Below are 14,494 nucleotides of genomic sequence, written 5' to 3'. Positions count from 1 at the left end.
ATCTTTTCATATGCTTATGGGCCATTTGTACATCTTTGGAGAAATGTCTATTCAAGTCCTTTGCCCACTTTTGAATTGGTTTGTTTGCTTTTTTGTTGTTGAGTTTTGGAAGTTCTCTATATATTTTGGGTATTAATCTCTTATTAGATATATGACTTGCAAATATTTTCTCCCATTCTGTGGGTTGAAATTTTACTCTGTTCATAGTGTCTTTTGATACACAAAATTTTTAAGTTTTCATGGTCTAATTTGTCTATTTTTTATTTTGCTGCCTGTGACTTTGTGTTGTATCATTGCCAAATCCAATGTTCTGAAGCTTTTGCCCTATATCTTCTAAGATATGAATTTTATAGTTTTAGCTCTTCTATTTAGTTCTTTAATTTTATGTATGCTGTTAGATAAAAGTCCAACTTCATTCCTTTGCATGTGGATATCCAGTTTCCCCAGCACCATTTGTTGAAAAGACTGTCCTTTCCCCACTGAATGGTTTTGGCACCTCTGTCAAAAGTCATTTGAACATATATGTGAGGTCTTATTTCTGGGCTCTCTATTCTATTCCCTCGGTCTATATGTCTGTCTTTATGATATCTTACTTTTTAAATAAAATTTAAAAACCGAAGTGAAAAGGTGTCTGCATAACTAATAAATACCTGAGCCTTTATAAAAGAAGGCCAGGGTCTTGTTTGTGAAAAAAACTCCATGAATAATGGACAAAGGGACAAAAGTGCTGGAGGGAGGAGCGGCTGAAAAGGGCCCTAAAAGTTCATGTTGTTGAAGACTATAGAGCAAACTTGGCTACAGAAGCAGGAAGGCAGGCTCATCAATTATCCTCTGAGATAACTAGGAAGAGGAAAAGCTCAGAAACATTACTTTGGAGGGAGAAAAAAAGAAAGAGAGGAAGAGAGGGAGGTGGGTAAGAGCATGATAGTATGAAGAGTATCCCTCAAACCTACAGAGCCAGCCACTCTCTCATGCTCCTTCTGGCCATCCTCTCAGCATCTCCCAGACAGCACCTCCGTTTCTTGCCGGAATTTCACCCTAGCACTTAGATTCCTTTGATCTTCTCAATCTCAGTAACTGTCACTTACACTCACTTTACTGATAATCTCTGTTGATCCAAGAAAGATTATACCTGTCAAAAAAGACTCATGGTTAACTGGGCTCAAATTCATAATCAGAGTCTAGCAGTTATTGTTTACAGGGCACCTCTCGCTCATGTTATATTTCAGGGAAAAGCCACAGACTGGGCTGCCAAGCCTGCTGCACTGTGTTCCTGCTGGTTAAGCCAGCACTTATAAAGGACTTCCTGGAATGGTATTTTGACCAATGGGCTGAGACCACCCCTGTCCAATCAGAGCTATACAGCTATATTCTCATTTGCATATTTACTGACCAATCAGAACAGCTCCATACTGACCAATCAGAACAGCTCCATACTGACCAATCAGAACAAGTGGTTCCAATCAATCAAGACATTGCAATTTGGACCAATCAAACTGCAAATTTGGATCCTTCATTTGCATAAATGTGGACCAATCAGGGACCAGGGCAGGAGCTTTCTCTGTATAAGTAGACCTCCACTTTGTCTTGGGGGAGTGCACTTTTTGTTTCCACTGGTGGCTGCGTTTCCCTGAATAAAGTCTCTCCTTTTACTGCACCCCAGATTGGGGATTCCTATTGGTATTGGATTAAGGGCAGTAACCTTTTGTTGACAAGACAAGATGTACCAATCCTGTAAGTTTTTAGCACATATAGAGGAGCTCATAAGGTGAGGTCTTTGGGGAATTCCCCCTAGGGACAGACACCCCCCCCCCCAAAAAAAAAAGAGATGATGGAATGCTGTGCCTGATGCCATCTCCTCCTGGCTATGCTTAGGGTGAGAGTTTTGTGTTGGGTTATGGGTTAAATTTTGTCCCCCACCGCAATAAATGTTATGGGTTAAATTTTGTCCCCCACTGCAATAAATTTATATGTTGATGTCCTAACATCCAGAACCTCAGAATATGGATTTATTTGGCGTGTCTTTACAGAGGTGCCTAAGGTTAAATAAGGTCGTTAAGGTGGGCTGTAATCCAATATGACTGGTATCCTTGTATGAAGGGGAACTTTGGACACAGATGTGTGGGGAGGGAAGATGATGTGAAGGCACAGGGAGAAGATGGCCACCTACGAGCCAAGGAGAGAGACCTTAGAAAACACTAACCCTGTTGACACCTTGATCTCGGACTTCTAGCCTCCAGAACTGTAAGACAATAGAATTCTATTGTTTCAGCTCCCCATTTTGTGGTACTTTGTTATATCAGCCTGAGCCACTCAGAATTCTACTTTATAACTTTTGTGCAACTTTTTGCCCCTCAAAGATCTCTTCTACCTGTCACTGTGTATAGTGTGTGCACATGGGGGCTAAAGGGCAGGGCTGGCAACATAATTTGTGGGACCCAATGCAGAATGAAAATACAGGGAAAAAAGTGCAGTTAAAGGTGCTAAAATACAAAGATTTTTTCTTCGAAAGTAGTTTAATACTTATAAAACACAATAGGAGAAATAGTGATACACAATTATTGGCTTATACTTTTGTTTATAATATTTTTGTTATAATTTTATGTAATACAATAAATAACAACACTTAATGTGACATCTTGATTTATCCTAAGATTTTTTTAGCTACTCTAGCCACTTCCAATTCACTTAAGCTGATTTAGAGAGTTTTTGTCACCTGCAACTTAAGATTCCGGTTAACATCCCATCGCCTCCTGGCTACAGTGCGTGTGGGACGAAGGAAGGCACTGCAGGGCTGCCGGTGTCCCCCTCCAGTCCCTGTCCACAGACACTGGGCCCTCCCCTTTTCCTACTGTAGAACTGCTGCCACCTCATTCGGCTGTGACTTCACAGACTGGTGGGTTCCACTGTATCCTGCAGGTCAAGGCTGTTCTATCATCTGAGGATTTCAGAAGGTTTACTTCTCTCTAATGGTGCACAGAGCATGGCGAAGATGAGAGGAGCAGAGACCCTCCTCTTTGTCCTCCTCCTGGACTGTTGGCAGGGTGTGGAGCGCCACCACCTGTTCCTCCAGGTCAAAGGTACTGTCACCAGTATATTGTTGTAGATAAAGTGGGAGACACACTGTGAGCCTAAATCTGTGGAGAGACGGTCTCCTCCTGTCGGCTCTGCAGTGGTGACACGGGCCTCACCCCATCTCTACCGTCTTCCTGTACCTGAATCTGCCATATGAAATTCTTGCTCAGGAGAAGGGAGTAACTTTACCATTTTTCCTAACTTCGAAGCTTTCTCAAAATCCAGAGTTCCACAGGGGTTTATCATACATACATATTTTAACTTTTCTTTATAAAAATTTCCAAACATACACAAAAGTAGACTAGTAGAGTGAACCCTCCATGTGCTAGCCAAGATAGTCTTGTTATATCTGTCCCCTCATAGATACATACTATATTTTAAATAATAGCTTGAGGTATTATTTTTACGTAATGTAAAATTCACCCTCTTAAAGTGGTGATTTTTAGTATATCCAGAGAGTTGTGAATCACCATTGTCTAATTTTAGAACATTTTCATCATCTCAGAAAGTAATGTCACACTCACTACCTGTCACTTCTCATTTCCCCTTTCTCACGGCCCTTGACTACCACTAATCTACTGTCTGCTCTATAGTTTTCTCTATTCTGAATATTTCATGTATGGAATGATGTGGTCTTTTGTGACTGGCTTCTTTCATTTAATATATTTTTATCGTTCACCCACATTGTAGCATGCATCAGTACTTCATTCCTTTTTTATGACTGAATAATATTCCATTGTATAGATATGCCCCATTTTGTTAATTCCTTTATCATTTATTTGACAGGCGTTTGGGTTGTTCCCACCTTTTGACTATCTGAATCACGCTGTTATGAACATACTTCATAGCTTTTTCCAAGTAAACATTAGATTTCCCTGTTGTTTTGCTTTTTACTAAACTAATTAGTAATTCTTGGAAATTCTTTCAATGTAAGATATATCAGGTCTAGGGATAAAAGCAGAAACAGTAGACACAGTCCTTGGGATGGCGAAAGAACAGTATTGTTCTGCAAAAATTATATAGACCAAGATCACAAAAACAGTGTCAATTGTCTTAAAGGACAGTGAGTAGGTACATTATGCAAACTGTCAGTTAGGGGTGACAGCAGGAAAAGGGAAGACTACAGGAACTACTTCTGTTAGGGCACTTTAAAATCCAAAGGGTTTTTTTGAAGATATATTTTACTGCATTAGTTTGCTTACACTTCTATTGTATTGATCCTTAATGATTTACTAATATCTCAACAAAAGAGAACTTTTTGTTTCGTTCATTTACCAAAAAGGCATTGTACCTGGAAGCAATGTCCAGGCACTGGGAATGACTCGATTACTAATTTTCCTGTAGAGTTGAAAGCTGCCATGTACACAAATTACTCAATGGCTATGCAGAGCGAATGCCAGGAAACCAGGTGACAATCAATGTTGTCAATGGTTTTGAATTAAAGTTCAGATTCCACAAACACTTAGGCCTGCTCTGTGGCACTCAGAGTAGGTGGGTGCTATGGTTCTGCCAACCTCTTCATTAGGGGACAGGTTTTTCCTCCTTGGTGGGTCACTTACTTTCCTGGGGCCAGAGGAAAGGGCTGCCCTTAGAACCAAGAAAATGTGTCTGAACACGGAGACCTCACAACTTCCATTAGAGGCTCAACATATAGCTCAAAATCTACACAGATCACTACATTGATTTTTTAATCGTTTCACTCTTTTTAATTTTAATTTAATTTTTAAATTAGAGTTGACATTCAATATTATTTTATAATAGTATCGGATGTACGGCAGAGTGGTTAGACATTTACATAATTTATGAAGTGATGCGCCCGATTAGTTTACTACCCACTTGGTACTATACATAGTTATTATGATATTATTGACTATATTCTCTATGCTGTACTTCACATCCATGTGAACGTTACACTGTTTTAGCACAATTGATTCATATCCTTGATGGAGCCCTGTGAGTGTGAGCAGAAGTCTTGAACTCAGTCTGTGATGTCCTAGGGGCCATTGTGCACCAGTCCATTTCATTCACCTTCATTTTTTCATTCGCCAATGACAACATCAGGAGTTCCCTTTGCTCATCAAGCAGGTCAAGTGAGGAAGCCTCAGGCCCTCTGAGCGCCCCACAAACAGAGACCCACAGTGCAGATAGGGGAGAGCCAGGTAGTATTGCTACCTAGCCTCCAGAATAAGAAAGTGCCATATTTCCAAAATGGTCAGGGTTCTCCCTATTGGTGTCATTCCTTGGATGGGGAAGAGGGGGGAGTTCTCAAAAACCTGAGGTGCGTGTCTGTCTGCTTTTGTTGTCCCTACTGTGATCCCTGAGCACAGCCATGAGTTCACAATAGGTCTTGATACCCAGACATGGGAAGGGGAGGGCGCTTCTCGGTCTCCAGGTCACAGAAGCATGTTTTCTTGCCCCTTCTCATGAGCCTCCCATGGTTGATGCCTTGCCCACAGGTCTTAGAGGAGGGAAATAAACCCACAGAACTTCACTGCCCAAGCTCCTGAGGCACTCAGAGAGGGGGACTGGAACTGTGTCCTGCTCTGTCTCCCTCCAGCAGGCCCCCTGTGCGATGCTGCTCTCAGAACACCACGCAAGAGAGACCATGGCCTTGAAAAGGTTCTGTGTGGAGCCAGTGAAAGAATGACTCACAGCTAAGGGTTATTTTCCCCACAGGTTCCAAGGCCGACTCTTCACCAAGTTCAGCAAATCTGGAGGAAGGCTTGGCTAAAATATTTGGTAAGGATTCTCCTCATGGGAACCACAGGGCCGTGTTTGAGCATCACATGCTTGTCCCCAGTTGGCCCCCAGATAACCAGTTCCTGCTGCCCTGATGGGGACGAAGGTGCTTTGTATGGGTGCTGGAAGCAGTTCTCTGAGTGGCTGGAGTCCCGAGAAATCATCAAAAGCGTAGCTGATCGACACCTGGGAAGGATTCTGTCCCTCAGGGAGGCTTCCTGGTGGCAGCAGCAGGGCCACCCTCTGGAAGATATTGGAAGTGCAGCGTCAGCTCTCCCTAAGGGCAGGTGCATTGCATCTGCCTGGACAGTACCAGGAGATGCAGCTGCCTGTGGTCGAGGAGGTGAGGCCCAGAGACTGAAAGAGACATTCTGCCCAGGTCCTCAGCCTTCTGGAGTGTGAGGATTGCCTGGGAGATGTAGTAGAAAATCCAGACCCACCCGGGCCATCAGGTTCCTTGGTGCGGGGTGAAACCTTGGCGAGAGTTGTTTTTAAAGCCGGCCAGGTAGGTCTCAGCTGGGGCTCTTCGATCTACCCCAAACCTCCCATTTACTGCTTGAGAGTAACTGGCCTAGGGAGGCCTCAGTAGTGGACATGGAGGCGAAGGGTGTGAAGCCACAGCCGTCTGCTGAAGGCCACCGTCCAGATTCCAGAGCAACCTTTTTGGTGCTGTGTGGGGTCAGGATTGGGCCCCGAGAGTTGTTTGGTCTGAATAGGGGCTATGGGGGCTGGGGGTGGGAGCACGAGTGCTTCTTTCTGGTTTAGGAGCTGCTGGGTGTTCCGACCTCAGGGCGGTGCCTGCCAGTCTTCTGGGGAGAGGACATCCCTGAATGTGGGATGTGGCCCTTTGCACCGCGTGCTGTCCCATGTCAGGAATTGTGGTTTGCCCTTCTCCCATGTGCTGTTAAAGAGGCTTCAGTAAATTTGCGTAATTATCTGCTAATTAATGGACGGGCACCCATGAGTGAATGAAGGAATGAGTGCAGTCAACTCTTGCAGCCCCACTGTCCCTGCTCTTGGGAGTTCCCGCCTGGGAACGAGAAGACTTCTTTCCTAAAGGTGCCCCATGTCTCTGAATCCACATGTGAGGAAAAGGGTCGTGCATCTGAAGATGGGTGTCTGGGTCAGGGTTTAGGAGGCTCTCATCAGCCCTGAGGGCCTACTGAGCTCCAGTGCTCTGCCAGTATGGGCCTTGACATTGGTAGGCCACCGATCAGCTTGCCTGGTTCTGTCTGAGCAGCAGTTCAGGAACTTGTAGTTCACCCCATTCACCAAGGAAGGGGCTGGTGATGAGAACTCATTGTTTGGAATGAGTGAATGTGATGGTTAATTATTGTGTCCTTATAATAATCACCTATCTATTCACCAGGCGAGTAGACCACCCAAAAATGTACCAATAGCCCCTGAAAAAGGACTCAGAATAAATATCATCAATGTGGCTTAGCAAAGTAAACTTGGAAGGGGAAAATGAAATGGCAGTTTTCAGAGACGGGCAGAAACCAAAAGGCGTTAAAAGTGAAGGAGAAATTAGTATGTTTCAAAAAAAAAAATGTAACTATGAGACATTAGTAACAGGTTTATAAATGGAGAATTTTCTGTTTATAGAATCTATTATTCTTCTTCCCCCCTCCTCCCAGCCTCTCACCAATTTTTGTGGGTATAATTTTTATATACAATATCTGTAAATGAATTTGAAACCTCTGAGGAAAGTCTTACCCTTTGGATTTTTTGTGTCCTTGGCAGTCCTGTTGTGACATGAAATTGTCTGGGTCATGACCCCCAACTCCAGATTCTTCTCTGAGGCACAGGGAATGTCCTGTGGGATCTTGGTGGGGCTGTCATTGGTCTGTAGCAGCTGTTTAATGACTGCTTCAAGGACTTCTCATGGTCCTGTAGCTCATCGGGTTAGTGTCCCCAGATTGCTTCTCCTAGGTTTCTTGCATTCACATACTGACCCACCAGAGCTGCTATGACCACTATGAACACCAGAGTGTTGAAGAGAATTGACTGGCACCCAACATTCATAGACAGGAGTGAACTTGGGGGTCTCAGGAACTATTTTCACTCAACCCAGACTCAGCCCCTCCTGGCAGGGCCCATCACCTCCTCCTGAAGTCTGCTCGGTCCAGTGCCTATCTCCTGGCTGCCTGGGGCTGAGCTGGTTTTCCTCTCCTCTCTGCTCTGGCCTTTGCCTCATTGCTCTGCATGGCTGTGTCGGTGTGCCTGGTCATGTTTATGTATATCTACCTCTCCCACATGTCTGGATGGCTCAAGGATGCAGGCCAGGCAGCAGGTCTCCATCCCCTTTGGACCTCCAGTTCCTCTTACAGTTTTGTGTAGAGCTAGGCAAAAGCTCTGTGTATGAATGATCCACAGTCTTCTATTCCAGCCGTCCCCAACCTTTTCGGCACAAGAGACCTGTCCTCCTATGAGAATCTAACGCTTGATGATCTGAGGTGAAGCTGAAGTGGTGATGCTGGTGCTAGGGAGCGGCTGCAAATACAGATGAAGCTTCACTTGCTCACCCACCACTCACCTCTTGCTGTGTGGCCCAGTTCCTAACAGGCTACAGACTAATACTGGCCTGTGTTCCAAGGGTCGGGGCCCCTTGTTCTATTCTATCCCAATCTGCATGGGCTTTATGATTTTCAGGAACTTACACTTGGGTCCTCTGTACAATAATGACTCATCAGAACTGAGTGGCCAGGATCATCTCAGTGAAGGACGTCCAGATGTTATCATAGTCGCTGTGCCAGTTAAGAATGCACTTGGCTGCAGTTACCAGAACACCTGAGTTTAGTGGCTTAAACAGAGAATAGTTCATTTTACTTCTGTCACACAGTCTGAGGGAGGCAACCTTGGCTTTGGTGCAGTGCTCGGTGACCTCAGGTTGGAGCCCGTTTGAGATCATCAGGGCCTTCCCTGGTCCTCCTGTCTCTTGGTCATAAGACAGCTTCTGCAGCTACAGACATCACTTCCACTTTCAAGGCAGGAGGTGGGGGTTGGGGGAACTACAGCCCCAGCACTGCTTTCTCTCTCATCTGAGAGGCAAGGCTCCTCTAGGGTCACAGGAGTTTTCAGGGGAGCTTTGCAGGGATAGTCCCTGAGGCTCCAATCAAAAACAGGCAAGGAAGGAGATAAACATGGCTGGTAATGGTATACCGCAGAATCTATGCCAGGTTTTTTGTTTGTTTGTTTGTTTGTTTGTTTGTTTGTTTTTCTGGTCATATTGTGGGTCCCAGGCCTGGCTGGTCCCAGGTCTGGCTGTGATCCAGGCTCGCAGCTAGGAATAGGACCCCAGATTTAGAATGGTACATTAGTGTAGTAGGGTGCCTGCTCCTAAAATATGTAAACATAATTCAGCTTATTGTATCACGCACGTGTGGCTGAATGCCACTATTGTACTCTGATATATGTGGAGCCATGCAGTCCCTTGGGGTGCAGAAGGGGAGCAGAAGAAGAGCAGAAGAGTGCTCCCTGCAATAGAACTGCACTCCCTGCAATAGAAACACGCTCCCCACAATAAAGTTGGTGTCTGCCATTTCATCCTCATGTTGGCCTCTTGTGTATTCTTCCAAATGGGCGTCTCACCACTGAAACCTTCCTTTCTTGATCAGCTTGGTGCTGGCACGTATGTTAATTAGATCTTTGTTTCATTTGTACTTTATGTCTTTTTTTTCTTCCTTGCCTACGTTTCACCTGTGCAAAGTTCCAATGAGTAGAAAACAAGCAATATGACCAACTGATCTGGGCGTTATTGTTATCAATAAGATGGTGAGCAGCACTTTCTAAATAGCCTTTATCGTGATCCTCACGCTGGTCCTGTGTTAAGTGCTTTTGTATACATTGTTTTAGACAATTTTTCCCAGAAGTTCTTCGAGTTAAATAATTGTGTTACCATCCTACCAGTGAGTAATCCAAAGTTCAAAGGGGTTAGAGTTATTAGCCAAAGATCACGTTTTGGTAAATGGCAAAGTCCTAATGAAGTCTGTTTGCCACAAGAGCAGGACTCTCCCTGCGAGCAGCTTCATAGGAGAGGCAGCACGTCTCCGGGGGAGAAAGTGATGTACTTCTTATGGAAACAGGGTAGAGGTTTGTTCATACAGAGGGATAGATTGGGGACAGTCCCAGAGGTGGAGAGAATGAGCACAGGTGCAAGAAGAAAAATTATAACATTAATATCATGAGATTTGGGGAAAAATTTCTATAGTGTGTCTACAATGTTTCCTGTCTGGGATATCTAGTGAAATCACAATTTTTCAGAAATGATTTTGATAGACCCAAGTTCTCCTTCCCAAGACCAGGCATTTTAGAGTGTGGCATTATATGTCTAATAAATGATATGTGTCACTGATTTACTGTATTTCTAGAATGCATTAGGTACTTACAGAGAAGGACATGTCAATCCTGCACTGCTAGTATTAACCTGCCTTTCTTTGCTTCCCTTGAGATGAAATTTTCCTGCAAGTGTTTTCCAGTGCTGCCTTGGATGAGACAAGAAGAACAGCAGGCAAATCAATTACAAAGAGAGCCATGAAAGAAAGTAAGTATATGTCTTTAAACCTGCAAGCACACACATTTCTGCAGGCCTGTGTATGTCTTATTTGTTCTACCCTACCATTTTAGCATCCTTGAAACCAGATGTGTGGGGCAAACAAAAATTGAGATGTGGAAGGAAAATTGTGTGAAACACCTTCTATAACCTAGCAACTATGGGAGTCTATTGTCTCCAGTGTGAATACCCCTGAGTTTTGGGGTGATCTCTGAAGTTCACATGTCAAGAAGTCTCTCTCACTCTGTGGGCTGTTCAAGGGACAGGAACTAATTTCCAGGTGGCATTCACTGTTGCTGGTAGCACTGACCATGAGTAGTTTAGTACCTTTCTGTTCAACAGAGCCTTGTGGTTCAATGCGCATAAGTGCCCAGGTCATTGGCTTTGAGAGTGAAGCCTTCCCACTTCCCTTCCCATCACCTCCCTCCATCTAGCATCTGGAAAATACTTGCACTGAGGAGCAGAGCCAATTTCTCTCTTTGCGAAATGCTCAAATGCCAAAGCTGAGGGGAACCAGTGGGTCACATACGCAAAAAACGTGCACATTAGCCTAAATCACACAAGTGACAGAGAAACCCTTTAAGGTAGACACTATGTGCATTAGGAAAAAATTTAAATTGAGTAATTATCAGGATACACAGGCATACATGTCCTGTAGAAATTATAAAACCATTAGCAAACCAATTTTATGACTAACGCCCATGCCAGTGCACGGTTCATTTCATGAACCACAAGATTAAAACAGGGAACATACTGTAATCGGGATGGTGTCCTGCACACGGTTTTATCATGCACCTTGGCTGACACTGTATGAACAACACACTTTTAGCCAAGCGCTTACATGATTTAGTGTATGTCAGTGTATTCCTACTGATTCAGCAATGTCTCAGAACAGAGAACTGTCTGTGTGTAATTTATTGGATCAGACTAGTCAAACTCAAAATCCTTTGGCAAACACCATGCAGACTGTCCTGCTAATTTGCTTATAGAGTTGAAAGCTGCCATGCCTATAAATTACTCAGTGGCTATACAGAATGAATGCCAGGAAAGCAAGTGACAGCATCGTCACTGGTTTTAAATTAAAGTTCGGATTCCACAGACATTCAGAATAGGTGGGTGCTGTGGCTCTGGTGACCCCTTCCTTAGGGGACAGGTTTTCCTCTTCGGTGGTTCACCTACTTTCCTGGGGCCAGAGGAAAGGGCTGCCCTTGACCTTGAATCAAGAAAATGTGTCTGGACACTGAGACATCACAACCTCCATAAAAACAGTCTGAACATATAGCTCAAAATCTGTACAGGTCACTACACTGTTTTAGCAAAATTGATTCATATCCTTGATGGAGCCCCATGACTCTGAGTAGAAGTCTTGAATTCAGTCCGTGACATCCTAGGGGCCATTGTGCACCAGTCCATTTCATTCACCTTCATTTTTTCATTCAAGGACCCAATGACAACATCAGGGGTTCCCGCGCTCATCAAGCAGGTCAAGCGGGGAATCCTCAGGCCCTCTGAGCGCCCCACAAACAGAGACCCACAGTGCAGATAGGGGAGAGCCAGGTAGTATTGCTCCCTTGCCTCCAAAACAAGAAAGTGCCACATTTTCAAAATGGTCAGGGTTCCCCCTATTGGTGTCATTCCCTAGACAGGGGAAAGTTCTCAAAAACCTGAGGAGCGTCTCTGTCTTCCTTTGTTGTCCCTACCTTAAGCACTTCTCAGTCTCCAAGTCACAGCAGCACGTTTTCTCTCCCCTCCTCGTGGGCCTCCCGTGGTTGGTGCCTTGCCCACGGGTCTCAGAGGAGGAAAGTAAACCCACAGAACTTCACTGCCCAAGCTCCTGAGGCACTCAGAGAGGGGGACTGGAACTGTGTCCTGCTCTGTCTCCCTCCAGCAGGCCCCCTGTGCGATGCTGCTCTCAGAACACCACGCAAGAGAGACCATGGCCTTGAAAAGGTTCTGTGTGGAGCCAGTGAAAGAATGACTCACAGCTAAGGATTATTTTCCCCACAGGTTCCAAGGCCGACTCTTCACCAAGTTCAGCAAATCTGGAGGAAGGCTTGGCTAAAATATTTGGTAAGGACCCTCTTCACCGGACCTCAGTCTATACACGGGTCACCCAGGAATTTGACTAAAAAATAAAAACAGAACTTTGATGTACACTTGTACGCTTCAAAATTCTCCCTAATTCCTCACTTTGACTCAGAGAGGAAGTTACTTTTACCCTAAAAACAGAACTAATCACTTGCCAATGGTTTTTAGTGGAACCCATTTTGCCTTTTATCTGTTGTAGGTCACGTGTCAGAGGAGGAGAGGAATAAAGAACCCTTTCTATTCAACAGGGCTGTAAGTGAGCAGTACACTACTGTAAAAAAAGAAATACTTCAAGAGACAGCTAAGCCAGGTAATAATCTACACAATGTGAAAGAAAGGAGAAACTTAAACACAGGTGAGTCAGAACTTGTTTGTTCGCCTTTCATGGTTTTTTTCTAACAGAGTAGTTGTCAGCATATTCTGCAAAAGCATAGATCTGCAGTTAAAATTATGAATTAAACCAAATCCAGGAGTTTGACCATTTTTTCAAAAAGATACTGCTTTCATGTTGCTTCTTCTCAGCCAGAGTCATTCATAACTTGGGCATCATCTTGTGAGCCCTTGGCAGGACTGGGTGCTGAGGCTTTCTAACAACAGGAAGGGTTACATGCCGACCGTGAACTTAGTCCCTGATCATCAGCCTTGGACTTTCTGAGCCTGGGCCCATTCAGCATGGGTGGGGAACCTGCCCATCATGGCAATGTGCTGGTACCCAAACCAGGTCACTCCTTCCATATAGCCACCTGCTGTCAAAATTATACCTGTGTTACTTCCTAACTCCGAGAGATTAAATACTGAATTATTCCAACAGAGCCCTCATAGTTACCTGATGCTGCTGCCTCCTGACACAGCAGAGGTACAGTCAGGAAGTTGAATAAGCCAGCACCTCCTGCCTTCATCCTAGGCTCCCTTCAGCACCAAACCGTCTGATTCCTGTCATTGTATCTTTCTCTACCCCATTTCCCTTTTGGTCGTACTACAAAGGGGATGACAAAAGCTCAAGGAGTCTCCAGTTTCCTTCCTCTGAGATTTCGCTAAGACTGCCTTATACTCCAAAGCCACACGTGCCACCCTTAAGGTTTCTGCAAGTCACCAGAGGGCCATTAGGACTTGGGAGCATCTTAGGATTAAATGCCTTATGTCACAAAATTCCCCAAACCTACATATACGAGGCAGGCTCTGTATATGGTAGACTTTCCTGAAACTGGGGAACTCGGGGTGGGAGCAGCAGAGAGGTTGTATGGCTACCCTGGGAAAAGCTTCAAACCAAATATCTGACTCCATATCTGACTCCAATGGCTTACTTAAAAGCCATTGCAGTAGGACTTTGTCACCTCCTCTAGTGCTGCTGCCTCTGCCCTCCATCTGAGCTCTCTTGTCTCCTCACTTCCTACAAATTGTGGTTTGTGGAACCTCCTTTCTGACTGCTTTGCTGCTTCCCAGCTCATACCCTAAGCAGCTCACTTTCATCACCAAACTGCGTACGAATGTGTTTCTTAAACGAGGCCAGTTCCTTCCTGAGAGGTTTGCTGGAGCCAGCAGCTCAGAGGCTAAGGTTTCCATTTCTGCTACAGGCAGAACTAACAGGTGTTCCCTGTAGACCAGGATGAGGTTGCATTGATGTAGGACAGGCAAGTTCCCACAAGGTGGTGGGGAGAGTTGGGTAAGCGGGGAGTTCAAGCTCTGCACAGAGAGAATCCCTAGGCTGAGCACAGGAGAGGGTTCAGCTCACTCCAGAGGCAGAGTCAAAAGGAGGGTTTATTAGAGAAGGGGTGACACTCCACAGACAGAGCGTGATCTCCTCTCAGAGGCAGAGAGTGAGAGGGCCTGAGAGAGACTCAGAGACAGAGAGACAGAGACAGGGACAGAGAAAAACACTGAGAGGGACTGAATTCAGAGAATTCAGTTTATATATCATTCTCAGTTCCAGTGAATTACACTTTAAAGACTTTGCTCATTTACTTCCTTGATGGTGTGGGCCTACAGTGTGAAAGGTAGACTCTGTGGCATGGAAGGGCTGCAGGCAGTCTCCAGCCTTTG

Source organism: Pteropus vampyrus, unplaced genomic scaffold (genome assembly GCF_000151845.1).
Source record: "Pteropus vampyrus isolate Shadow unplaced genomic scaffold, Pvam_2.0 Scaffold461, whole genome shotgun sequence".
Taxonomy (NCBI): Eukaryota; Metazoa; Chordata; class Mammalia; order Chiroptera; family Pteropodidae; genus Pteropus; species Pteropus vampyrus.
Note: the sequence above shows the minus strand (reverse complement) of the source record.